The 24,163-nt window shown below is 46.4% G+C and overlaps 1 protein-coding gene across 10 annotated transcripts in view; it reads left to right on the forward strand.

Annotated features, from left to right (window-relative positions):
* The window catches only part of ADORA1 (adenosine A1 receptor), a 38,567-nt gene that overhangs the window by 6,912 nt on the left and 7,492 nt on the right, over positions 1–24,163 (forward strand). The window lies entirely within an intron of this gene.

Here is a 24,163-nt window from a genome sequence, read left to right on the forward strand (position 1 = left end):
AAATTACCAGTAATTCTGCCACCTGCACATCACTAATGATAACTTCCTGGTGTTCCAGAAAATTTTCCCATATAGATGATAGATGGATAGACAGATAGTTATTTTTATGCAGTTGAGTACATCGATGATTTTCATATCCTATTTTACTCACTTAATGATATAAACATTTCCCCTGTCAATAAAAATATTTTCTAAAGATTTTTATAATGATATAATATTGGATTGACTTTTTATTCATCTTTTAGGTCTTAGCTAAAACAGCACCTTCATAGAGAAGCCTTCTCTGACCCCCTCCTCAGCTAAACCAGTTTCATTTCCTTTGTTATTTACTTGGGTTGGATATGTTTCTACTTCCCATCTCTCCTGGCCCAGGTAGTTCCTTCTGGACTTAGTAAGCGCCAAAAGGGCAGGAACACATCTGCTCACATACTGACGTCTATCCCATGCCTGGCATGGAGTAGACATGCTGTAAACATTTTTTAATAAATGATTATCACATTTTATTGATTCATTCTTATAATTTTGACTATTTAGATTATTACTGATTTTTAAATGTTTACAAATGACACTGCAGTGATATCCACAGTTCACATTGTTTGTAGGATCAGGGCCAAGCCTAGAACTCTGGATTGTGCCTCCTAGTAAATGGCACAGCTTCTATCTGTGAGAGTTTTTAGAAGTTTAAATATTCCCGAGGTCCTTTTCCTCCTACTCTCCCTGCTCTTCCTGCCCAATTTCATGAAAACTGCAAATCTCCTTAGCTGCATCTGGCATTTATTTGCTCATTTACCCTTCTGGGCTAGGTAAGGCAGGAATGACTGGGCCCCAAGTCTAGGCCACATTGCCTAGTTCTCTATGCCCTGAGGCCTGGGCATCCTGTTTCTTTGTGTCTTGGTGAGGAGAGCAACCCCTAGAGCAGAGGCGCTTGGAGTATGGTACTTCCTGGTTGGCCTCGTCCAGCAGGGTGGGTGCAGGACAGAGAGGAAGAAGGACACCTGGCTCCGTGAACTGCATGAGTCACCTCTTCAGCCTCAGTCTCTCAACTCAAGCCCAGAGGAGGCTACCAGCTGCTGCAGAAGAAAGAAAAGGCTAGCAGCTGAAAGTGGGGTGGGATACAAAGGAGAGACAGGTAGGTGGGCCTTGATATTCATATCTCCTTGGAAATACTGGCTTGGGGGTGGGCAGAGAGGGTGGGGAAGCTGGCAATGGGCTTTCCTGACCCCTTCCCCCCAAAAAGGAGATCAGACATCTTATCTTGCAATGTTCCTCACCTTGGAATTTTTTTCTTTAGCAAGATCGCAGGGAGCTGTTCAGTTAGGGAGCTGGTTATATCCATTTATCTATTTCATAAACATACTTTTTTGCACTGACCATTTATTGGGTACTTTGTGTGGCCTGAGGATACAGAGACGGGTGGGTTGGTTTGGTCTCTATCTCTGTCTGGGGGTGCTTAGAAACTGCTGAAGGTGTGGATTCCTATATACCAAGGTGGCCAAGTAGAAAATCCCAACCTGTCCATGGTGGGAGTAGGGGTGGCTGAAGAGCTGGAATCAGCCCCTGACCCCTTGCAGTGCTCGGGCTGGGGGTCTGGGCCTGACTCCACACCCACTCTCTGCAGCCCTGGTCATGGTGGAGAGGGCCTGTGGAACTATCTTCCTACCACCTGCTTTCAGAGCTCTGTTCTTTGGGAGAGGAGGGTAACTGATTTGTCTAACCCTAATTTGTCTCCACACAGGGCCCTGATTTAGAGATATCTGTTCATTCATTAATAGGAGGCATCTTATGTGCCAGGCATTTTTATGGTCACTTGAAATACATTCATTAATAGAACAAAGATTTTAATGGGGCTTGAAGGCTAGTTGGGTTGGTGGACAGGTGCTAAATAGTAAACATAAAACCTAATATGTAGAGTGTTAGAAGGTAAAACACAGGGAGCCCAGCCAGGCACGCTGTCACAACCTAGAGGGGCGGGATGGGATGAGGGAGAGAGGCTCAAGAAGGAGGGGATATGTATAGAATTATGGCTGATTTGCATTGTTCTATGGCAGAAACCAACACAACACTGTAAAGCAATTTTCCTCCAATTAAAAAAGAAAACAGAGCAGGGCAAATGAAATTGGGAATGCCAGGATAGGGGTCAGTGGGTGGGGGGGTGATGTTTTGCAATTATAAATGGAGTGATAATTGAGGCTTTCTTGAGAAGGTGCTATTTGAGCACAAACTTGGGGATGAGGAACTCTGCCATGCAGATATTGGGAGAATAATCCACTCTGAGGAAATAATTAGAGCCAAGTTTCTGGGGAAGAAATGTACCCAAAGTGGTAGCAAGGAAGTCTGTGCAGCTGAGATAAAAGGAGAGAGTGGTTGAAGATAAGGCTGAAAAGTTTATAAACTGCTGGCTTGGAAGCCACTGGAAGGACATTGGCTTTCACTCTGAGGGAAATGGGAAGCCATTTCAGGTTTAGAACAAGGAAGTGACATGATATTAATGACTTAGGTTTTCAACGCTCACTCTGACTGCTGTATGGAAATAGAGTGGAAAGCAGAAATTCAGGCAAGAGAAGAGGGAAGTGACTTGAATTAGAATGATAAAAGAGCAAGCAGAGGAGATGGTAAGAAGTGATTAATTCTGGGTGTGCACTTTCAAAGTTTAACTTTTTGTATTGTTTTTACTGTATTCTTCCCTGGTTGGCTGAGATGGTAAAGAATCTGCCTGCAATGAAGGAGACCCGGGTTTAATCCCTGGGTTGGGAAGATCTGGAGGAGGTAATGGCAATCCACTCCAGTACTCTTGTCTAAAGAACCCCTATGGACAGAGGAGCCTGGTGGGCTGCAGTCCATACAGTCTCAGAGTCAGACATGACTGAACGACTAAGCACATCCTTTTTATTGGGATAAAATATTCACACAATAAAGTACATAGTCTTACATGTACAGCTCAATAAACTTTTTCACATATGGATGTATCTATGTAACTACCACCAGATCAATATCTGGAAAAATTTCAGTACCCTAGAAGGTACTTTCCAAAAGATAATCACTATTTTGACTTTTACCCCCATAGATTGATGTTGCCTGTTCTTGAACTTTGATAAAGGGAATTGAATAGTGTATCCTCCTTTCTGTCTGGCTTCTGAAGCTTAAAATTATGTCTGAGATTTATCTGTACTATTGAATGAAATAGTAGGTTTTGCCTGTTTTTTTTTTTTTCTTGTTGTTATTAGAATTCCATTGAATGAATATGCCATGATCTGTGTAAATTATGGATATATTTGGAAGAAAGAAAAATTTTTTTGTGCGTTGAATGTGGAGTGTGAGAGAAAGAAGAGTCGAGAATAACTAAGATTTTAGTTCTAAGCAACTGGAAGTATGGAATGTGCATTATCCGAGGTGGGAAAGGCTATAGGTGGGAGCAATAAAAGGAGTTCAAATTTAGACATGTTGAATTGTCTGTATCTATTAAATACCTCAGTGGAATGTTGAGCAGGCAGCTGGATGGATATACGAGGATGGCATTCAGGAAAGACGTCTGGGCTGGGGATGTGAGTGTGAGAGCCATTGGCATGTGATAGTGTTTAAATCCATAAGGCTAGAGGAGATTGCCAAGAGAGAAAGTGGAAATAAACAAGAGGATGCAGATGATATGATACTATACGTAGAAAATTCTAAAGACACCATCAAAAAACTACCAGAGTTCATCAATGAACTTGGTCAAGTTGTAAAATACAAAATTAACATACAGAAATCTACTGCTTTTCTATACAACAACAATGAAATATCAGAAGGATAAATTAAGAAAACAATCTCATTTACCATAGCACCCAAAAGAATGCAATACCTGGGGATAAACCTACCTAAAAGACAAAAGATCTGTAGTCTGAAAACTATAAGACCTGGATGAAAGAAACTGAAGATGATGCAAACAGATGGAAAGATACACCATGTTCTTGGATTAGAAGAATTGATATTGTTTAAGTGACTATACTACCCAAGGCAATCTACAAATTCAGTGCAATCCCTGTCAAAATACCAATGTCACTTTTCACATTTGTATGGAAAGACGAAAGACACAGAATATGATCTTGACACAATCTTGAGAAAGAAGGACAGAGCTGGAGGAATCACATTCCTTGTCTTACGTAATCAAACAGCATGGTACTTGCACAAAAGCAGACACGGAGCAATGGAACAGAACAGAGATCCAAGAAATAAACCCACGCACGTACGGTCAGTTAGTCTGTGACATGGTAGGCAAGCCTACACAATGGAGAAAAGATGATCTATTAACAAGTGGTGCTGGGAAAACTGGACAGTTACATGTTAAAGAATGAAATTACAACATTCTCTAACACTGCATACAAAAATAAAGTCAAAATGGATTAAAAACCTAAATGTAAGACTGGATACTATGAAACTGCTAGAGGAAAAATGTAGGTAGGACACTCTGTGACGTAAATCACAGCAATATTTTTTTGGCTCTATCTCCTACAGTAATGGAAATAAAAGCAAAAACAACAAACGGGACCTAATTAAACTTAAAATCTTTTGCACAGCAAGGGAAACCATAGACAAAATGAAAAAGCAACCTACTGAATGGGAGAAAATATTTATAAACAATATGAAACAATATGGGATTAATATTCCACATATATAAACAGCTCACATGACTCAACATTAAAAAAAAAAAAAGGTTTAAAAGTTGGCAGAAGAACTGAATACACATTTTTCCAGAGAGGAAATGCAGATGCCCAAAAGGCACATAAAAAGATGCTCAACATCACTAATTATCAGAGAAATGCAAATCAAAACCACAATGACACGGCAACCCACACCTGTCAGAATGCTGTTGTTGTTCAGTTGCTAAGTCAAGCCTGACTCTTTGCGACCCCATGGACTGCAGCATGCCAGGTTTCCTTGTCCTTCACTGTCGCCTGGAATTTGTTCAAATTCATGTCCACTGAGTCAGTGACACCATCCAACCATCCCATCATCTGTTGCTCATTCTCCTCCTGCCTTCAGGCTCTCCCAGTAGCAGAGTCTTTTCCAATGAGTCAGCTCTTCGCAACAGATAGCCAAAGTATTGGAGTTTCAGCTTCAGCATTAGTCCCTCCAATGAATATTCAGGGTTGATTTCTTTTAGGATTGACTGGTTTTAATATCCTGTTGTCCAAGAGACTCTCAAGAGTCTTCTCCAGCACAGCAGTTTAAAAGCATCAATTCTTTGGTGCTCAGCCTTCTTTATGGTATAGCTCTCACATCCATACATGACTACTGGAAAAACCATAGCTTTGACTATACAGACCTTTGTCAGCAAAGTGATGTATCTGCTTTTTAATATGCTGTCTAGGTTTGTCATATCTTTACTTCCAAGGAGCAAGCGTCTTTTAATTTTGTGGCTTCAATCACCTTCCACAGTGATTTTGGAGCCTAAGAAAATAAAATGAGTTACTGTTTTCACTTTTTCCTCATCTGTTTTCCATGAAGTGATCGGACTGGAGGCCATGATCTTTGTTTTTTGAATGTTGAGTTTTAAGCCAACTTTTTCACTCTCCTCTTTCACCCTCATCAAGAGGCTCTTTAGTTCCTCTTCACCTTCTGCCATTAGAGTGGTATCATCTGCATATCTGAGGTTGTTAATATTTCTCCCAGCAATCTTGATTCCAGCTTGTGATTCATCCAGCCTAATATTTCACATGATGTACTCAGCATATTAGTTAGATTAACAGGGTGACAGTATACAGCCTGTTGTACTCCTTTCCCAATTTTGAACCAGCACATTGTTCCAAGTCCGGTTCTAACTAATGCTTCTTGCCCTGCATACAGGCTTTTCAGGAAACAGGTAAGATGGTCTGGTATTCCCAGTCTCTCTAAGAATTATATACAGTTTGCTGTGATCCACACAGTCAACGGCTTTAGTGTAGTCAATGAAGGAGAAGTAAATATTGTTATAGAATTCCCTTGCTTTTTCTATGATCCAGTGGATGTTGACACTGGATCTTTGTTTCCTCTGCCTTTTCTAAATCCAGCTTGTACATCTGGAAGTTCTCTGTTCATGTACTGTTGAAGCCTAGCTTGAAGGATTTTGAGTTTGCCACCATGTGAAATGAGCACAGTTGTACGGTAATTTGAACACTCTGTGCCATTGCCTTTCTTTGGGATTAGAATGAAAACTGACCTTTTCCAGTCCTGTGGCCACTGCTGAGTTTTCCAAATTTGCTGAAATATTGAGCGCAGCACTTTCACAGCATCGCCTTTTAGGATTTGAAGTATAGCTCAACTGGAATTTTATCAGCTCCACTAGCTTTGTTCATAGTAATGCTCCTAAGCCCCTCCTTGACTTCACACTCCAGGATGTCTGGCTCTAGGTGAATGACCATAGCATTGTGGTTATCCGGGTCATTAAAACCTTTTTTGTACAGTTCTTCTGTGTATTCCTGCCACCTATTCTTAATCTCTTCTGCTTCTGTTAGGTCCTTGCTGTTTCTGTCCTTTATTGAGCCTATCTTTGCATGAAATGTTCCCTTGGTATCTCTAGTTTTCTTGAAGAGATCTCTAGTCTTTCCCATTCTATTGTTAGCCTCTATTTCTTTGCATTGATCAGTGAAGAAGGCTGTCTTATCTCTCCTTGCTATTCTCTGGAACTCTGCATTCAAATGGGTATATCTTCCTTTTTCTCCTTTGCCTTTTGCTTCTCTTCTTTTCTCAACTATTTGTAAGGCCTCCGCAGACAACCATTTTTGCCTTCTTGTATTTCTTTTTCTTGGGGATGGTTTTGGTCACCACCTCTTTTACAGTGTTACAAACCTCCATCCATAGTTCTTCAGGCTCTCTGTCTACCACTTCTAATCCCTTCAATCTATTCATCACCTCCACTGTATAATCATAAGGGATTTGATTTAGGTCATACCTGAATGGTTTAGTGGTTTTCACTACTTTCTTCGTTTTAAACCTGAATTTTCCAATAAGGAGTGGATGATCTGAGCCAGTCAGCTCGAAGTCTTATTTTTGCTGAGTGTATAGAGCTTCTCCATCTTCGGCTGCAAAGACTATAATCAATCTGATTTTGGTATTCACTGTCTGGTGATGTGCATATGTAGAGTCATCTCTTTTGTTTGGAAGAGCATGTTTGCTATGATTAGCGCATTCTCTTGGCAAAACTCTGTTAGCTTTGCCCTTCTTCATTTTGTACTCCAAGGCCAAACTTTCCTGTTACTCCAGGTATCTCTGGATTTCCTGATTTTACATTTTAGTCTCCTATGATGAGAAGGAATTTTTATTTTTTGGTGTTAGTTCTAGAAGGTCTTGTAGGTCTTTATAGAATCATTCAAATTCAGCTTCTTTGGCATTAGTGGTTGGGGCATAGACTTGAATTACTGTGATGTTAAATTGTTTGTCTGTCAGAATGGATTTCATCAAAAAAGCGACTGTTGATGTTGGATTTTCACATGTTGGAGACGGTGTGAAGAAAAGAGAATCCTCCTACATTTTGGTAGGAAGGTAAATTGGTGAAACCACTGTGGAAAACAGCATGGAGATTTCTTAAAAAGCTAAAAATAGAACTACCATTTGAACCAGCAATTCTACTACTGAGTATATATCTGAAAAAAACAAAAACACTAATTCAGAAAGATACATGCACCCAATGTTCATAGAAGCATTATTTACAATTGCCAAGATATGGAAATAACCTAAGTGTCCATTAACAGATATGGATAAAGAAGATGTGGTATATACACACACACACACACACATATATATATAAAATGCTTTCACTTTCAGCATTCCATTGCATATATGCAATGGAATGCTGAAAGTGAAAGTTTTAGTCACTGTTGTGTCTGACTCTGTGTGACCCCATGGACTGTAGCCCGACAGGCTCCTCTGTCTATGGAATTCTCCAGGGAAGAATACTGGAGTGGGTTGCCATTTCCTTCTCCAGGGTAAATTCCCAACTCAGGGATCGAACCTGGGTCTCCTGCATTACAGGCAGATTCTTTTGTCTGAGTCACCAGGGAAACCCAATGGAATACTACTGAACCATAAAAGAGAAACAAAATTTTGCCATTTGCAGCAACATAGATGGATTTGGAAGGCATTATGCTAAGTGAAATAAATCAGATAGAGAAAGTCAAATACTGTATATCACTTATATGTGGAATCTAAAAAATACAACAAAATAGCGAACATAACAAAAAAGAAGCAGACTCACAGATACAGAGGACGAACTGGTGATTTCTTGTGGGGGGCACAAGGGGTGAGGGCAACACAGGGGTGGGAGAGTGGAGTGTAGAAACTATTGGGCATAAGATAGGCTTAAGGGTGTATTGCATAGCATGGGGAATATAGCCAACACTTTGTAATAACTATAAATAGAAAGCAACCTTTCAAAATTTTATAAATATATATATATTTTTTAATTTAAAAAAGAAGAGGAAAGGACCAAGGACTGAGCATTAAGAGATTGGGGAGATGAAACACCAGCAACAGAGACTAAAGGAGAGCCACAGACATAGGAAGAAACCCCAAGTCCCTAGCGTGGTGTCCCAAAGGCCAGCTAGAGACAGCAGGTGAAGGGGGACCAAGAGGCCGGCTGCCACATGCTGCCAGTGTGGCAAGGGAGGTGAAGACTGAGAATTATCAGCAGGAGCAACGTTAATAGACAGTGGGAGAAAAATGTCTAATTGAAGAGGACTCTGGAGAGAAGACGAACGGAATCAAAGGCAGCTGGCATAGATTACTCCTTTGAGGAATTTTGTAGCAGAGTGCAAAGGCAGGAGGCAGGAGCTGCCAGGGTAAATGGGAGCGAGGCATTTTGCTATGGTTTTGCTAAGGAGGGACATTGGTATGTCTGTGTACTTATTGAGACAATTTAGTAGAGCGTGCAAAACTAACAATAGGACAAAGAAGAGAATTTCTGGATTGATGTTGTTTAGGCGAGCAGAGCGGGGACCTAAGGCAAACTCAGAGGGGTTGGCTGTAGAGGAGCATGGAGGTCATATAACAGGCAGGAAGGCAGGGTGTGGGTGCTGGTAGGTGAAGTTCTATTCTGAGTGTTTCAGTTTTCTTAGTACAGTGGGAAGCAAGGTCATCAGCTGAGAGGGAGGAGGTGTTGGAGAGAGTAGAAAGTGTGAAATAATTCTTTAGGAAATGGGAAAATGACCAGATTCAGAAAGTCTAGTACAATTGGAGGCAGTGTTAAGGGCCCACCTAAATTCATGGTGATCAATTTGAGTGTTCAGCTACATGGGCACAGGCATAGAGCAGGTGAAGAATTCATTCTTTCTCTTAATCAGAAGTGCCAGATTCCTTGCCAGGCATTGTGTATCTTACAGTGGCCAAGACGTCAGCCCTGATCCCTGCCCTTGTGGAATTTAGAGACTAGTGGGAGTGAACCAAGACCCAGATAGTATTCATGCATATATATGGAATCTGGAAATATGGTACAGATGACCCTATTTGCAGGGCAGGAATAGAGACAAAGATGTATAGAGCAGACTTGTGGACATGGGGTATGGGTCGGGGAAGAAGAGGACGAATTGAGGAGCAGCATTGACATATATATACCACCAGGTGTAAAATCGGTAGTGGGAAGCTGCTCTATGGCACAGGAAGCTCAGCGCGGTGCTCTGTGATGAACTAGAGGGGTGGGAGGAAGATTCAAGGGAGGATATATGTATACATATAGCTGATTCGGCTTTCCTGGTAGCTCAGTTGGTCAAGAATCCACCTGCAATGCAGGAGACCCTGGTTCGATTCCTGGGTCAGGAAGATCCTCTGGAGAAGGGATAGGCTACCCACTCCAGTATTCTTGGGCTTCCATTGTGGCTCAGCTGGTAAAGAATCCGCCTGTGATGCAGGAGACCTGGGTTCGATCCCTGGGTTGGGAAGATCCCCTGGAGAAGGGAAAGACTACCCACCCCAGTATTCTGGCCTGGAGGATTCCATGGACTGTGTAGTCCGTGGGGTCACAAGGAGTCGGACGTGACTGAGCAACTTGCACTTGCATAGCTGATTCACTTTGTTGTAGAGCAGAAACTAATAAATACAACATTGTAAAGCAATTATATGCCAATAAAAAAATTAAAAAGCAAAAACAAGCAAGTAGCTACAATTGCAACTTGAAAAGAATTTGAGGAAGGAAGCCATCCTGGAGTTCACTGTAGCTGGCCCTTGTCTTTGGCTTCTGCTGACTTTGTGTCGGTGCAGCTCTCTTGGGGTCCAAGGACTAAGGCAGGATCTTGTAGGCTCCAGGTGGTTCATGGTCAAGAGTTCGGTTTGGATTCTAGGCACACAGTGAAGCCTTTGAGTACTTTAAGCAGGGAATGACATAATCCAGATTACATTTTTAAAATGTCAAGTCCTTAACAAAAGAGAAGCAAATCAGATCCAGTGATACATAAAAAGGGTAATATAGCACAACCAAACAGGTTTTATCCCAAGTATGCAGGTTTGAAAAAAAATGAATATCTTTACCACATTAATGTAAGGTCACTCTGCCTGGTGTGTGGAGAATGGCTTAGAGCAGATAAGAGGAAACGGTAAGAGAGCACGGCTCAGGCGGGGGTTGGGGCAGGCAGGCAGCCAAGGAGGCAGTGGCGATGGAGAGAACTGCAGAGATTGCAGGCATGTTGGCTTTAGAACCGACTGGTAAAGAGCTGGATTGCAGAGTGGGAGAAGGATCCAGTGTGACTCCCCAAGATGAAGGCTAAAGCCACAGGGTGGATGGTGGTGCCATTTATGGAGACAGGCAATGGTGAGGAAGGGAGGAATTGAGGAGGGGGCGATTCAGATCCTAGTAGGTATTCAAGTAGAATTGATGCAATGGCAGGTCTAGTGGTGGTCTCTCTCTTGCTGATTCACCAGTTTCTGTCCTTTTCATGTGGTCCAACAAACAGCCTTTTGACCTCAAACAGCCTTCTTTAAGGAGTTCCTCAAACATAGAGCAAGCTTCCTGGGTGCCTCCAGCTGCTGCATCTATTGTTCCCACCTCACTTCTTAGGGAGAGATTGGCTTTCTTAGGCTGAAACCCCAGAAATAAGGACATGTGACTTTGGACTCCCTAAAGCTTCCAGAAGGAGATGGCAGAGTTGGAGGTTTGTCCTCCTTGCCAGGCTTTATTTAGAATGAGGCACAGAGGCTTCTGTGATAGAGAAGGCCACCTCAAGTCTCTACTGATCCTCAATCAGGTGGGCGCTCTCGTAGACACTCTGTGTGCCCCCGCGGCCTCACTCCCACCCTCATCGCTGGAGCCCACCAGGGACCTGGCACTGTGCTGCTGGTTCTCAGTCGCTCAGTCGTGTCCGACTCTCTGCGACCCCACGGACTGTAGCCTACCAGGCTCCTCTGTCCATGGGAAGAATACTGGAGTGGGTTGCCACTTTCTTCTCCAGGTCTGGCACTGTAGATTGTGTTAATCCTCTGCACAATGGTTGTTCCTCTCCCACTCCACAGCAGGGTCCTCTCACAGCTGCTATCTTGGGCACTGGGGGCCTGGTTTTAGCTAACAGCAAAGAAGATGGTCAACCAGTAAGGAGGCAGTTATCAGCTGCAGACTAGCCCTGATGGGCAGAGCAGGAGGGCTGGGGAAACCCCAAGGCTGGCATAGGTCACACAGGGACAGGGTCTCTGTTGCCATGGGCTGCTTGGTGGAGCACTGTCAATTCTTCTATGCAGAAACAATCTCCTTTAGCCTTGTGTAGCAGAGAAAGCTTTGCAGTACAGTTTGTTGGGTTGGTGCTGACCCTGAGGGCCAGACCTTGTAGCTCTCACCATGCAGCTTGTTCTTAGAGTCCACAGACTTTCAGTTCTCTGCTTCCCACCCCTGGGAAAGCAGGGACAAAGACTACAGGAGGGCAAGAGTTACTTCCTAGCCCTTGTTTTCCCAGCCCAGTGGAACCAAGTGCTCTGATGCATACCTACCCAGTTGGTATGGGAACGTATCAGGCCATGATTCTCTTGGGGGCACCAGAGGGAAAGGTCTCTTGGAAAAGTGTCTCTTAGCCCAGATATATTTCATTTTTTATTGAAGTATAATTGATTTACAAGATTCTCTTACTTTCAGGTATACAACATAGTATTTGATATTTTTATACATTATAAAACAATCACCAGGATAAGTCTAGTTGATATTTTACCATACAAAATTATTACACTATTATTGATGATATTTCCTGTGTTGTATATTACAGTCCCATGACTTCTTTTAACCCAGATATTTAAAAATTTTGTTTATTTTATTTTTTTTTCTCTTTTTGTTTGTGTCTGACTCCTAGCGACCCCATGGACTGCAGCCTACTGGGCTCCTCCATCCATGGGATTTTCCAGGCAAGAGTACTGGAGTGGGCTGCCATTGCCTTCTCCCAAAAATGTTTATTTTTAATTGAAGGATAATTGCTTTATAATATTGTATTGTTTTAAATTTTACTAATTTTTAATTAGAGGATGATTGCTTTACAATATTGTGTTGGTTTCTGCCATATATCAACATGAATCAGCCATAAGTGTGTGTATATCCCCTCCCTCTTGAATCTCCCTCCTACCTCCTGCCCCATCCCATCCCTCTAGGTTGTCACAGAGCCCTGGGTTGAGTTCCTTGAGCCAGATAGCAAATTCCCATTGGCTATTTTATGTATGGTAATGTGTATGTTTCCATGTTTCTCTCTCCATTCTTCCCCCTCTCCTCCCCTGCCCCCCACATGTCCATAAGTCTGTTCTCTATGTCTGCATTTCCACTGCTTCCCTGCATATAGATTCATCAGTACTGTCTTTCTAGATTCCATATGTGCACACTGATATACGATGTTTGTTTTTTTCTTTCTGACTTCACTCTGTATAGTAGGCTCTAGGTTCACCTACCTCAGAATAGACTCAAATGCATTCTTTTTTATGGCTGAGTAATATTCCATTGTATATATGCACCACAGCTTCTATCCCAGATATTTTTAATGATCACCTTTTCAGAGAAACATCTCTCTGGTTCTGCTTTATGGTGGCACATGAGTGGAATGAGGGGCAAGAGAAGTATCCCCAGACAGATAGTTCAGGTACTTAAACTAGTCATCTTGGAGTAGCTACTTAACCTTTCTGATTAAGGTTACTTAACTTTAATTAAGGCTAACTACTCAACCTTTCTGATTAATGGTGGCTGTTACTATTGTCAAATAACCCAAACTTGGTTTCACTTACACTTGCTCTTCTGTGGCCACTGTGGCCCCACAGGGAGGAAGCTCTTGCTGAGACGCATTGCCTGCTCTGTGAGAGAAGGATGTGGTTCTCCTCACCTGCCTCACTGACTATTTCAGGACCTAACAACGCATGCCTGACTGGCACTTAGTAGGTGGCTGAATCAGTGTTTGGTGGGGGAAGGAAGCGTTAGTGGGGCAGACTGAGTAGCTAGATTGAGAAGAGGTCAGTTGGATATTTCATATTCACCCGCAGAGAGCAAATGCAGGTACTGGAGAGTGAAGTGTTATTTTATTAAAACATCCCCAGGAGGTCAGAGGAGTAAGGGGTCTCATCAAACTTATCTGGCAAGTTAGGGGGAGTATTCTGGCCTCCTGATCCCCAGCTCAGCTTGCGTTGGTCTCCATGCTCCTGTTTCTATGAGGAAAGGGTGTGAAGAGTCCCTCCTGAGCTCCATTTACCTTCCCAAGGCCTCATCCTTCCCTTTCTGGAGGTCTGGCCTCTGAGAGAGCTGCAGCAAGGGTTCCCCTGAGGGCTGGCAGGTCAATAAATCCTCTCTGGGGAGGAAAACATTCAGTGTGTTAGAGTCCCACTGTGCTCAGCAGACACACCTGATGTGGTGCCCTATCCTCTGCGGAATAAACCCGCACCCTGTGTTATGGGCTGCTGGTGCCGCCTTGATGTGGATGGTCCAGCGGGGCTGGGGAGAGCCGCAATCACCACTCAGGCCTAGGGGCTGACAGTCTGGGAGCAACCAGCATGCCAGAAAGGGGTGTGAAGGCATGACACCCCTGCCATCATCACCATTAGTCATGACAAGAGGCCACGGTGGTTTTAGGCTCTTAGTGGTGTGTGTGTGTGTGTGTGTGTGTGTGTGTGTGTGTGTGTGTGTGTGTGTGTGTGTGTGTGTGTGTGTGTGTGTGTGTGTGTGTGTGTGTGTGTGTGTGTGTGTGTGTGTGTGTGTGTGTGTGTAGGGAGCTATAGCTTTTTATTTTTTATGGTCAAGGAATTATGTTCTGGATTTGCAGCCCTTTCATTCAATTCTCCTTGTTCACCCCTGCTCCCTCCCATTCCAGTCCTTCATTCAAGGCCTAGGGAAGAGGCCCAGCAAGCTAATCTCTTTTCTGTTTGTGCCCTCACCCAATCCTCATGCCTCACCCCCACCTTCCTGATCTGGAAATACAATGTGTTCAAGTCAAGAAATGTTTTCTGACAACACAAGTCCTGCCCTCAAGGGCATAGCCCCATAGTCTCATGGGTGAGACTAGCAGTTTACCAGCTGCACACAGCAGGAGGCCTAAGCAGCCTGGTTCACATACAAGCACACAGGTCCAAGGTTACTCCCCCAGCCTAGGATGCTCAGCCCCATCCCTCTTTTTACCTGTGCTCAAAACTCACTTTCTTTGCCTCCTAGCCAGTTACAGCTTAATTTGTCCAAGCCTTGGAGTTGAGGAGAAATATAAAAGGATATTTAACATATAAGACCATGTCTTAAACAAATACACACACCCCTCAGAAAACTATTCCCTTCTTTTTTTTAATTCCTGCTCATTCCTTAATAGTCAACTCAGATGACACCTCCTCCAGGAAGCCTTCCTTGTTTTGTCATGTTTATAGCTCCCCATGCTCCCCTGTTACACAGCCCTTGTCAGATTGCGCTGAGGTAACCTCCTTAATTGGCTAGTGAGCAACTTGAGGGTGGGGTCCAAGCCTATTCATCTCTCCTTCACAGTGTCCAGCATAATTTCTGCCCATTTTTGGTATCCAATGCCTGATCAATAAATGAATGGTAATAGTAGCAAGTGACTCTTGAACACCTAATATTTGCTAGGCCCTGTGCTAAATGCTTTGTATGGATTCTCTTATTTAAGTCCTTACACAATTTTATGAAGAGGAGCTAACAGTATTTTATACTAATAGTTATAATGCGTTCCGCTTTTCCTCATTTTCTCAGGCAGTTGAGGCTCAGAGAGGTTAAACAGCTTGATATTAGTCACACAGCAGCAAAGTGTAACTGGGGTTGTTGAATGAGCAACTGAACAGATGAACGAAAAGACTTGTCTTTGAGCCTTGACTCCACCGTCAGTGCTGGGTGGTTTTGGATAAATCACTTAACTCTTTGGGTTTCAGTTCCCACATGTATAGAATGGATGCAACTGCTAACCATACTGCAGAGAGCTGTCTGTAAGAGGTGCTCTCAGAACAGAAGAGGAACAGGCTCCTTGCTCAGGAGTGAGCTGGCTCTGAGTGTGTCTGGGGGAGGCAGGACCCCCAGGGCTCCAGCCCCACCTGTCCTCTGGCTGCAGCGCAGAGGAAGACCCGCGAGCTGGCGCAGCCGGGCGCGCAGAAGGGGCAGGAGGAGCTAACGCTGGGGGCAGGGCCGTGGCGTGAGAGGAGACAGGAGCCCGCGAGGCAGACAGGCAGTCACAGCTGCACTGGGCGGCGAGGAGGCTCAGGAGGCAGGTGCTGCCGCGCTGGCTGAGGGGTCTCGTGTGTCTCTGGAGTCGACGTTTAGAAAGAGCACCTCTTCCCTCTTGGGTGTCGTACTGTGCTGTCTCCCCCTTGCCAGAGCGGGCACAGCTTCTGGCTGCTGGGAGACGGCCATCCACCTCCAGCACGCCGTGGACTGGCGGCTCCACACCAACAACGCCCCGACCACACGAGGTCAGCGGGTGACGTGGGGCTGGTAGGGGGGCCTCAGCCACGGGGCGTGCAGGCCAGCTTGGAGCCTGAGGCCCTCAGTGTCGAGCAGCTCTAGGGCCTCAACGGTCTGCACAGGAGCGGTTGTCACCTCCCGCCTGTCACTGCTGCTGTCCACAGAGGCAAGAAGCGGACGCCCTTTAGGCCCCTGTCTTCCGGTCAGAACACGGCCTGAGTCTGAGCTCAGTCTACTGTTGATTTGAAGAAAAGAAGGGATACACTTGGGAGGAGAATCAAGGACAGGGGAACGTCTCCCCAGCCAAGGAGACTTGATCTCCTCATTTTCCCAGGGCAGAGAGAGGCTGAGAGCCAGCAGCCCTGAGGCTGGAACTCAGACTGCACCCATCAGACCGCACTCATCATCAGACTGCACCCATCAGACTGCACCATCACACTGTACCATCAGACTGCACCATCAGACTGCACCCATCAGACTGTACCCATCAGACTGTACCATCAGACTGCACCCATCAGACTGTACCATCAGACTGTACCCATCAGACTGCACCATCAGACTGCACCCATCAGACTGCACCCATCATCAGATTGCACCATCTGGACAAGCCACCATGCTTCTCTGGCCCCACATCCCCACCAGGAGTGGGGACTTGCCACCCCTACTTACCTCTCAGAGTGGCTGCAAGAACCCAGGGAATAGCGTGTGTGCTGAGTCTAAAGAACGAAGGCAGGCTGAGGGGCACAGAACTGTGTGTCTCAGGAGTCAGGCTGCCAGGGCTGGTTTCCCCGTCCTGATTCTGTGGCTCACTTGTTTTGGGATCTTGGCAGAACACTCTGAGCCTCAGTTCCTACATCTCAAAAATGAACATAAGGATATCTACCTCACTGAACTGTTGAGAAGATTATACATGAAAATAATGTAAACCCACCATCTTTCTCTGGTACCACAGGGCTCATTCTTCCCTTTTCCAGCTGTTTCATGGAAGGGAGGAGAATAGATGAATAGCAGTGTGTGTGTATGTGTGTGTGTGTGTGTCTGTCTGTCTGTCTGTCTGTCTGTCTGTCTGTCTCTGTTGCAAACAGGGTGGACAGTTAACACATGCCTGCTCCAATGTGTCTTGAGGGCTCCTTCACAAGCTTGCGGTGGGGAGGTGGCTGCAGCAGGCCGGGAGGCGCGCTGAGTGTGAGGTGGTACTCTGTCACTGTCCTGGGTACAGTGCCCGGGGCTCCTCCCTCTGCCTGAAGCTCCTCCGTGAGCCCCAAGGCTGTCTGACAAAGGGTCCCCAGGAAGGAGGCGTGTGGTCTTGAGGGGAGGGGAGGCAGCTGCATGCTGAGTATGTCAGGAGCAGCACTGAGTGACTTCTTTGGCAGCATATTTAATTTTATTTAGCCGTGCAAGGCTGGTATAAACATCATTTCTACAAATAAAGAAATAGAGAACCAAGGAGGTAAAGGAGCTTGAAAATTGTTATCCAACTAGTAATTAGCAAAAGTGGAGCTTGAACACCTGGCTGCCAGACACCAAAGTGAATGCTGTTTGTGATACACCCACTCACCCGGCCAGTGTCCTCAGGGATTTCCAGGTCATGGGGAACCGCAGTCCCTGTCCTCAGACAGCTTCTAGGCTGAGATGGAGCTAGAACACACAAGATTTCTCAGATAAGAGAAACTGGTAAGAGGACTGAGACTTCCAGGACAGGGGCTGCTAGCAGTGGACACAGGCCTAGCCTGCCCTGCCGTCTGGCTTCCTTCAGGCCCTGTCTGCTTCCTCTCAGGTTCCGGAGTCTGCATGCGCTCATCTGCACAGCTACTTCAGTCACAAGTGCAAGGAAGCTAAATCAGGAGGTGTTGCTAGCATCATGGCAGTAGAAACAGTCCAGTGAGGTCTGTGGAAGTGAGAATGGAGGTGATGGGCTAAAGAGGCAGCACAGCGGATGCTGGGCTTGGTCCTAGGGCATAGTGTTGTGAGAGGTTTCGGGAGACTTTCTCTGCCACCCGCTGGTAGCATGCACCCTGCAAAGAGCACTGGGCCACAGTCAGAGGAACCTGGTTAAGTCTTTGTCGAAATGATGTTTATACCAGTCTTGCATGGCTGAACCCTCTTAAGGCTTCAGTTTCCCTACCTGTGAAATGTCAACAACAAAAGCTGTCCTTTCTGTCAGGCAAGATAATGTGTGCAACAGGGAGGATCCTTGGTTGGAAGTGCTTTGTGAGGAGAAAGGTTCCACCCCACTGTCATTTGCTGAGGTGGAAGCCTCTTGCCCTTCTTTCTCCTGTTCTGGCTTCCTGCCTTTCCTGCCTCCATATGGTGGAGGTGGCTCTCCATAAAGAGAAGCATGTCACACAGGTGGTTTGCAGGGGACTTGGCCTGGATTTGAGTTCCTATTTCCTACAGGATCCAAGACAATGCCTTTCTTTTTCCTGGGCTCCTCAGACAGGCTTTTGTGCAAACATGGGTGGGAAGGGTTACTTTTGTGCCAACCATTCAGCTTAATGCCATTGGGCCTTGCTCCTTCGACACACAGTGAAGTCTGAGAAGCTTGGACAGTGAGGGACACTGGGGACGTAAGGCTACAGTCCCTGTTCTCGAGGTCCGCACTGCCTCACGGGGATATTACTGTGTGAGACACAAAACCCTGGTCTTGGAGGGAGCTGACCGGAGTTGCAGTCCCAGTTCTGGCCACCAGCGGTGTGACTGTGAAAGAGTTACCCAGTCTCATCTGTGGAGACGCTGCCTTCTTCCTGGGAGGACTGTGAAAAGAGGAAAGGACAGACTGCGGGGAAAGCTCAGTGCCAAGTGGTTACCATGGAAACACTGGAAGGTGGGCTAGGCAGCTCTCAGCTCCGTTTGATATCTGCCTAGCTAAGATTCTGAGAGGTGATGTAAGCTGCTAATACAGCAAGTTTGAGTCTGATTCGAACCCAGGCCCTCTGACACCTGTCACACGCCTGCCAGTGCTTTGTTATCTTGAGCTTCTTGCTTCCCTGGCCAACTGGTGTGACTCTGTTGCAGATACTGGTACCGGCTCCCCCAGGAGAGGAGGAGTGGTGGGTGGTCAGGCCTTTGTGGGATTTGAAAGTCGGGGGCGCTTGAGTTAGACCTTCCAAATGGCCCAGATTGTTGATATTAGTATCAGCTGGGAGAGGAAAGCCACTTTGGTGTTCCCAGCACATGCCTGGTATGCCTTTCCTACCTAATTCTTGCCCGGTTGAGTCCCCAGGGTCCATTATTGCCCACAATCTGCCTTTACTTTTTGCGGCTCTGAGCTCAGCACTTTGAAGTTTTTGTGAATGGTAGATGGGGAAAAAGGCTTTGATTTTTAATAAACTTCCTCCTCTCCCACATACATCATAATGTGAGATTCCCTCATCCAGGGTTGTGGCAGATGTGAGTGATTTATTAGGCTTTGCAGAAGTGGCAGAAGTGACTGAAAATGAGGTCACTGATCAAGGCTCTGAGAAGCTGCCTCACCAGGTCCCTGCTCTGGGATGCTGCCAGTGGCTCCATGCTGCTCCATTATCCTGATGCAAGTCACGGGGATGTAGGCCAGCTCGCTGAGAACAGACTGTCCCCTACTTCCACCCAGGAGCAGCTGTGAGGAGAAAGTCTAGTCTTGCAATGGGAAGAAGTGTAGTTAGACTCTAAATAGGCTGGTGGTGGTGGTTTAGTTGCTAAGTCACGTCTGACTCTTGTGACCCCACGGACTGTAGCCTACCAGCCTCCTCTGTCCATGGGATTTTCCAGGCAAGAATACTGGAGTGGGTTACCATTTCCTTCTCCAGGGATCTTCCTGACCCAGGAATTGAACCCAGGTCTCCTGCACCATAGACAGACTCTTTACTGAGTGAGCTATGAGGGAAGCCCTAAATAGGCTAGAACTACCTAATGAAGTAGCTTAATGTACTAAGTTGGGTGACCTAGAATGGAAAGTGGGCTGGGTAACTGGGGCAGAAATTTAGGATTGGAAATCTCAAGGAGTCTATGGGAGGTTCCTCAGCTGTGTGGGCTGGGTGCATGTTCTGTTCTTCTCCTTCCAGGAGGGATGTTGTGGCAAGAAGCAGAAAGCCTCAGAGCAGCTTCCTCTTCCCCGCCTTCCTGCTTTATTCCCATTTAAAATGGTCAATGATATTACTGGCCATCTACCATGTTAGTGACTGTTTTCTATTCATTGGATTTAATTGTTTCTCTCCCACTTTCCCTTTTTCTGACTTCTCTGGTTTTAACTGAGCAAATCATGTGAATCCATTTTCCTTTCTAAAAATATTATTGTGTGCCTACTGTGTGCCAGGTACCACGGCAGGTGCTAGGAATACAACATTGAACCAGACCTGACTCCCGCCATTGGGGAACTTGCAGTTACGCGCTCAGGGAGGAAAACATAGTTTTAGTGATTGTCCCACACGGGGAAGAGGAGGGAATCAGCCTCCACCTTGACCCAGGTGAGCCGACTGCGAGAAGGCCTGGGAAGGGGCCTCTATGCTTGGCCTGCGCCTACCTGGGCAATGCTGGGTGCTTCCCCATCTCGCCCTGCATCAGGACCCTCCTTCTCCCCAGCCCATCTCTGGAGGTGCTACAGAAAAGAGGAGAAAAGCCTCAAATCCAAGAAGTTGGAAAGGCAGGGTGGGGCAGGGTTCAGAGCTGACAGCTGTTGCTAAACGTTTCTGTGTGCTGCTGCCTGGGAGGCTACACTGGTTCCTGGACTGGGCCTGGCCTGCAGCTTCATGTGACTGTCCTGGCCATGTGGGGATCAGTGAGTAGGCCTGTGGTGGGATCAGGGGAATAGGCAAAGGAGGGATGATGGGAAGCTGCTAGGTGCTAGAGTTCTTACCACTGTAATCTGGGCTCCAAATTTCCACCAACCTGAACCTGAGGTGGTAGCAAGGACAGGACCTGGGAAAATATGACTGCAGCTTCTTCCAGGTCCCGAGAACAGTACTTCCTTGGGTTGGGATACAGCAGGAGGGACTGAAGTTAGATCCTGGGTAGGACTTTCTGGTGTAAAAGTACAAGCTATGGAATAGAGGCCTGCAGGTGAGACGGGCCCTCTCTTTGGAAAGATTTCCACAGAGGAGGGGTCTCCCTGTTCTCCCGTCCTCCTCCATGTCTGTTCTGTCTTTCCCAGAGTAGAGGGCTGATGCTGTGACTTTAGGGAACCCTGAAAGCCCAAGCGGCTTTCTTCGTGGTTCGATGGTAAAGAATCACCTGCACTGCAGGAGACTTGGGTTTGATCCCTGGGTTGGCAAGATCCTCTGGAGAAGGAAATGGCAACCCACTCTGGTAATTTTGCCCAGGAAATCTCATGAACAGAGGATGGTGGGCTACAGTCCATGGGGTCACAAAAGAGCTGGACACGACTTAATGACTAAACAACTAAACACCACCAGCAAGGCCCAGGGGGCTAAAGCAGAGTGAGGACCCCAGTCCTCTGAGAGCAGCGGCCTCTGAGGGCGGGCACCCCCCCTCCCAGGCCAGGGGAGGCCTGGGGGGCGCCCCTGTGACTCCACGCCCTTGTCTGCTCTCTGATCTCAGCGGGCTACCGCCTTCGGGCTGCTCTGGGCTCTGCTCACTGTCTCTCTACCCAGAGTGGGTCACGGCCCCTTGAGGGAAACCTTCCGGCCTTCAGGCGGATGTTGAGTACGCCACGGTTCCAGACAGACTAGAAGACGAGCAGAGGTGGATGGGAGACAGCGCCGGAGCCCCCCGAGACTGTCCCCCCGTCTCCACTCTCTGCACTGGCCACTTACTCGTGAGAGCATTACTGGACTTAGCCAGGAAGTAAGGTTTTTCCAGGGCCCTGTGTGGGGTGTAGTGCTGGGCTCAGCAAGCTCCCCATCTCCATCTGCTCCGCATCCAAAGACTCAGACACTAGTCAGATCAGGGGACACAGACTAGTTCTGTACCATGGCTGAATTCAGGAGGGGAGCTGACATGAAACAAGCAACTTTTTGTTTGTCTGAGTTGTTGCAACCTGTTTTGTTTCTCTTCAGGAGCTGCCTGTGTTTTCTGGTGGAGTCAGGGGTGTCCTTGGGAGAGGAGGCACCAGTTGCTACTATTCACAGAGGGGCCTTGTGGTCACAGGGAGCTTGCCAAGTAGGTCCTCTCATGCCAATGTGCTGAGGACAAAGCAAGGCTCAAGGAATTGTTACTTGGCCAAGGCCACAGACTGTTAACTGGTAGAGCCAAAGCTTAAACTCAGATCTGACTCCATAGCATTCTTCATTCTTTGGAGAAGAGTTTCACCCAAGCTCACTCCCCGATGCAAAGCCTGGATCAGAACTCAGCTCTGTTTTCCTATAACGTCAGGTCTTTCCACTCCGTTGGAGGAGAAATTTGACACCCTTTACCACCGTGCCAACCACTCATAGGTCATTAAATCTATATGCAGACAGGATGTTTTTTCTTTTTTTTTTTCCCCCCCATGCTACCGAATGAGTCAGAAAATCTCCCACAGTAGGTTGGGTTATTTGGCCTTGGTGTTTTCACCATCCTGGCCTTACCCCAAGAACTGGAGAGAATCAAATCTAAGAGCAGGAAATGGCCAGGAATGCTGAGGTCTGGGTCTTGTTTTTCCTAAGTTTGCAGTTCAGGTGAGACATTCTCCTCCCAGAAGACCACCCTGTTCCTGGGATGTGGGGCTTCACTGGTCTCAGGAGTCAGAGTACTGGGCTGGGGAGGAAGTGATGGCATCTCAAAGTCACCCAGGGAACTGTGTCAGAGCACAGTTCTGGGTCTCCTGTTGCCTGTGTGGGGATGTTCTGATATGCCTGGGATTGGGGGACAAGGTTGGGACTTCCCTGGGGGCTCAGACAGTAGAGAATCTGCCTGCACTGCAGGAGACCCAGGTTCAATCCTTAGGTCAGGAAGACTCCCCTGGAGAATGGAATGGCAACCCACTCCAGTATTCTTGCCTGGAGAATCCCATGGAGAGGAGCCTGGCGGGCTATAGTTCATGGGATCACAAAGAGTAGGATATGACTTAGTGACTAACACTTTCACTTGCATACTCTGAGAGCATGCCTTCCCTGAATCTGCGAACCTCCCTGCCTACATCCCACCCCCTGAAGCGCCCTCTGCATCAGATGCTCTGAACAAATCCCAAACCCTCTTCGTAAGGATGAGAGGACACAGCCAGAGAGGAGAGGGGCTTTGTCACAGGCTAATAGGCCTCTAGAGGAGCTTGTGATGTCAGTTACCTGGACTACTTTTGAGTCTGGGGTTGAGGCCAGGAACTTTGGCCTTGTATGCTTTATTTAGCCTGGACTGCTCTTCCATCAGAGACTCAGGAGCTACACCTCCCCTGTCAGAAGGGGAGTTCCCTTGGGGCAAAGAGAATAGCATGTGTCTTCCACTCATTCCCAGATTCAAGGAAGCTCTGAATCTGAAGCAGAGAGGGTGGGGAAGTTGTTCAGAATAGAGGACGTTACTGGGTCACATAAGTAGATATAATTGTTTTTCCTACTAGTCTGTTGAATTGTTTGTTCTCAGAACATGATCAGGAGTATTTCCAAGGCCCATCACACTACCAGTATAATTAATTTATCCAGCTCTGTTCTTTCAAGGCGTTTAGTGTCTTCCCCACTGTCTGTAGCTCTGCAAAGTAGCCCGGAGGGTGTCAGATGGATCCCCCTTTTGGGGATTAGTGACACTGATATTCAGAGGTAGTGGGTAATGCCACAGGGCCTAAAGCAAGCAATATTCAAGGCAGGATAATTAGGCCCCAGACATCCTGGTCCTTCCCCGGGGCTTCTGATCCAGACTCCCATGGGGAATGTTGCTATTAAATATTTTGCCCCTGGAGTATGCTTTTGATTGTATATGGTTTCCTGTTTCCTTTGAAAGGGAGAATTTCTCTGCAGGAAGCAGTTTAATAGTCTGAGAGTCTTATGTCCCTGATCTTGAGACCCAAGTTTCCATTTATAAGTAGCTGAGATCTATGATAAGAAGGGAGGCAAGGAAGGAGGTAGGTAACCCGAGCTGTGGAATATCACTCCTTCTCAGACGGCAAGAAAGGGAAGAGAAGATGGAGGATTCAGCCTCAGACTATCCAAACTGCCTGTTGCAGAAAGGTGTGGACGCCTTCCAGTCCCCTACTCAGTTTGCATGCCCAGGGCCTTGGTGAGAAGCAGGTGGCAGTAAACAGGTATGGCCAGGCCTGAGGACCCTGCCCTGGTCTCAGTAGTTCACGGGACACTTCATCAACCCCTGCCTCCAAACAGAACCATGTTTAGCCTTTTCCACACTCATCCTGTGGATTATCTCTCTCTTTTTTTGAGTTAACACATATTTATTAAAAGTCTGGTCAGGTCTCTTGTCTCTCTAGCA

This window comes from Cervus elaphus, chromosome 14 (genome assembly GCF_910594005.1).
Source record: "Cervus elaphus chromosome 14, mCerEla1.1, whole genome shotgun sequence".
NCBI classification, from domain to species: domain Eukaryota; kingdom Metazoa; phylum Chordata; class Mammalia; order Artiodactyla; family Cervidae; genus Cervus; species Cervus elaphus.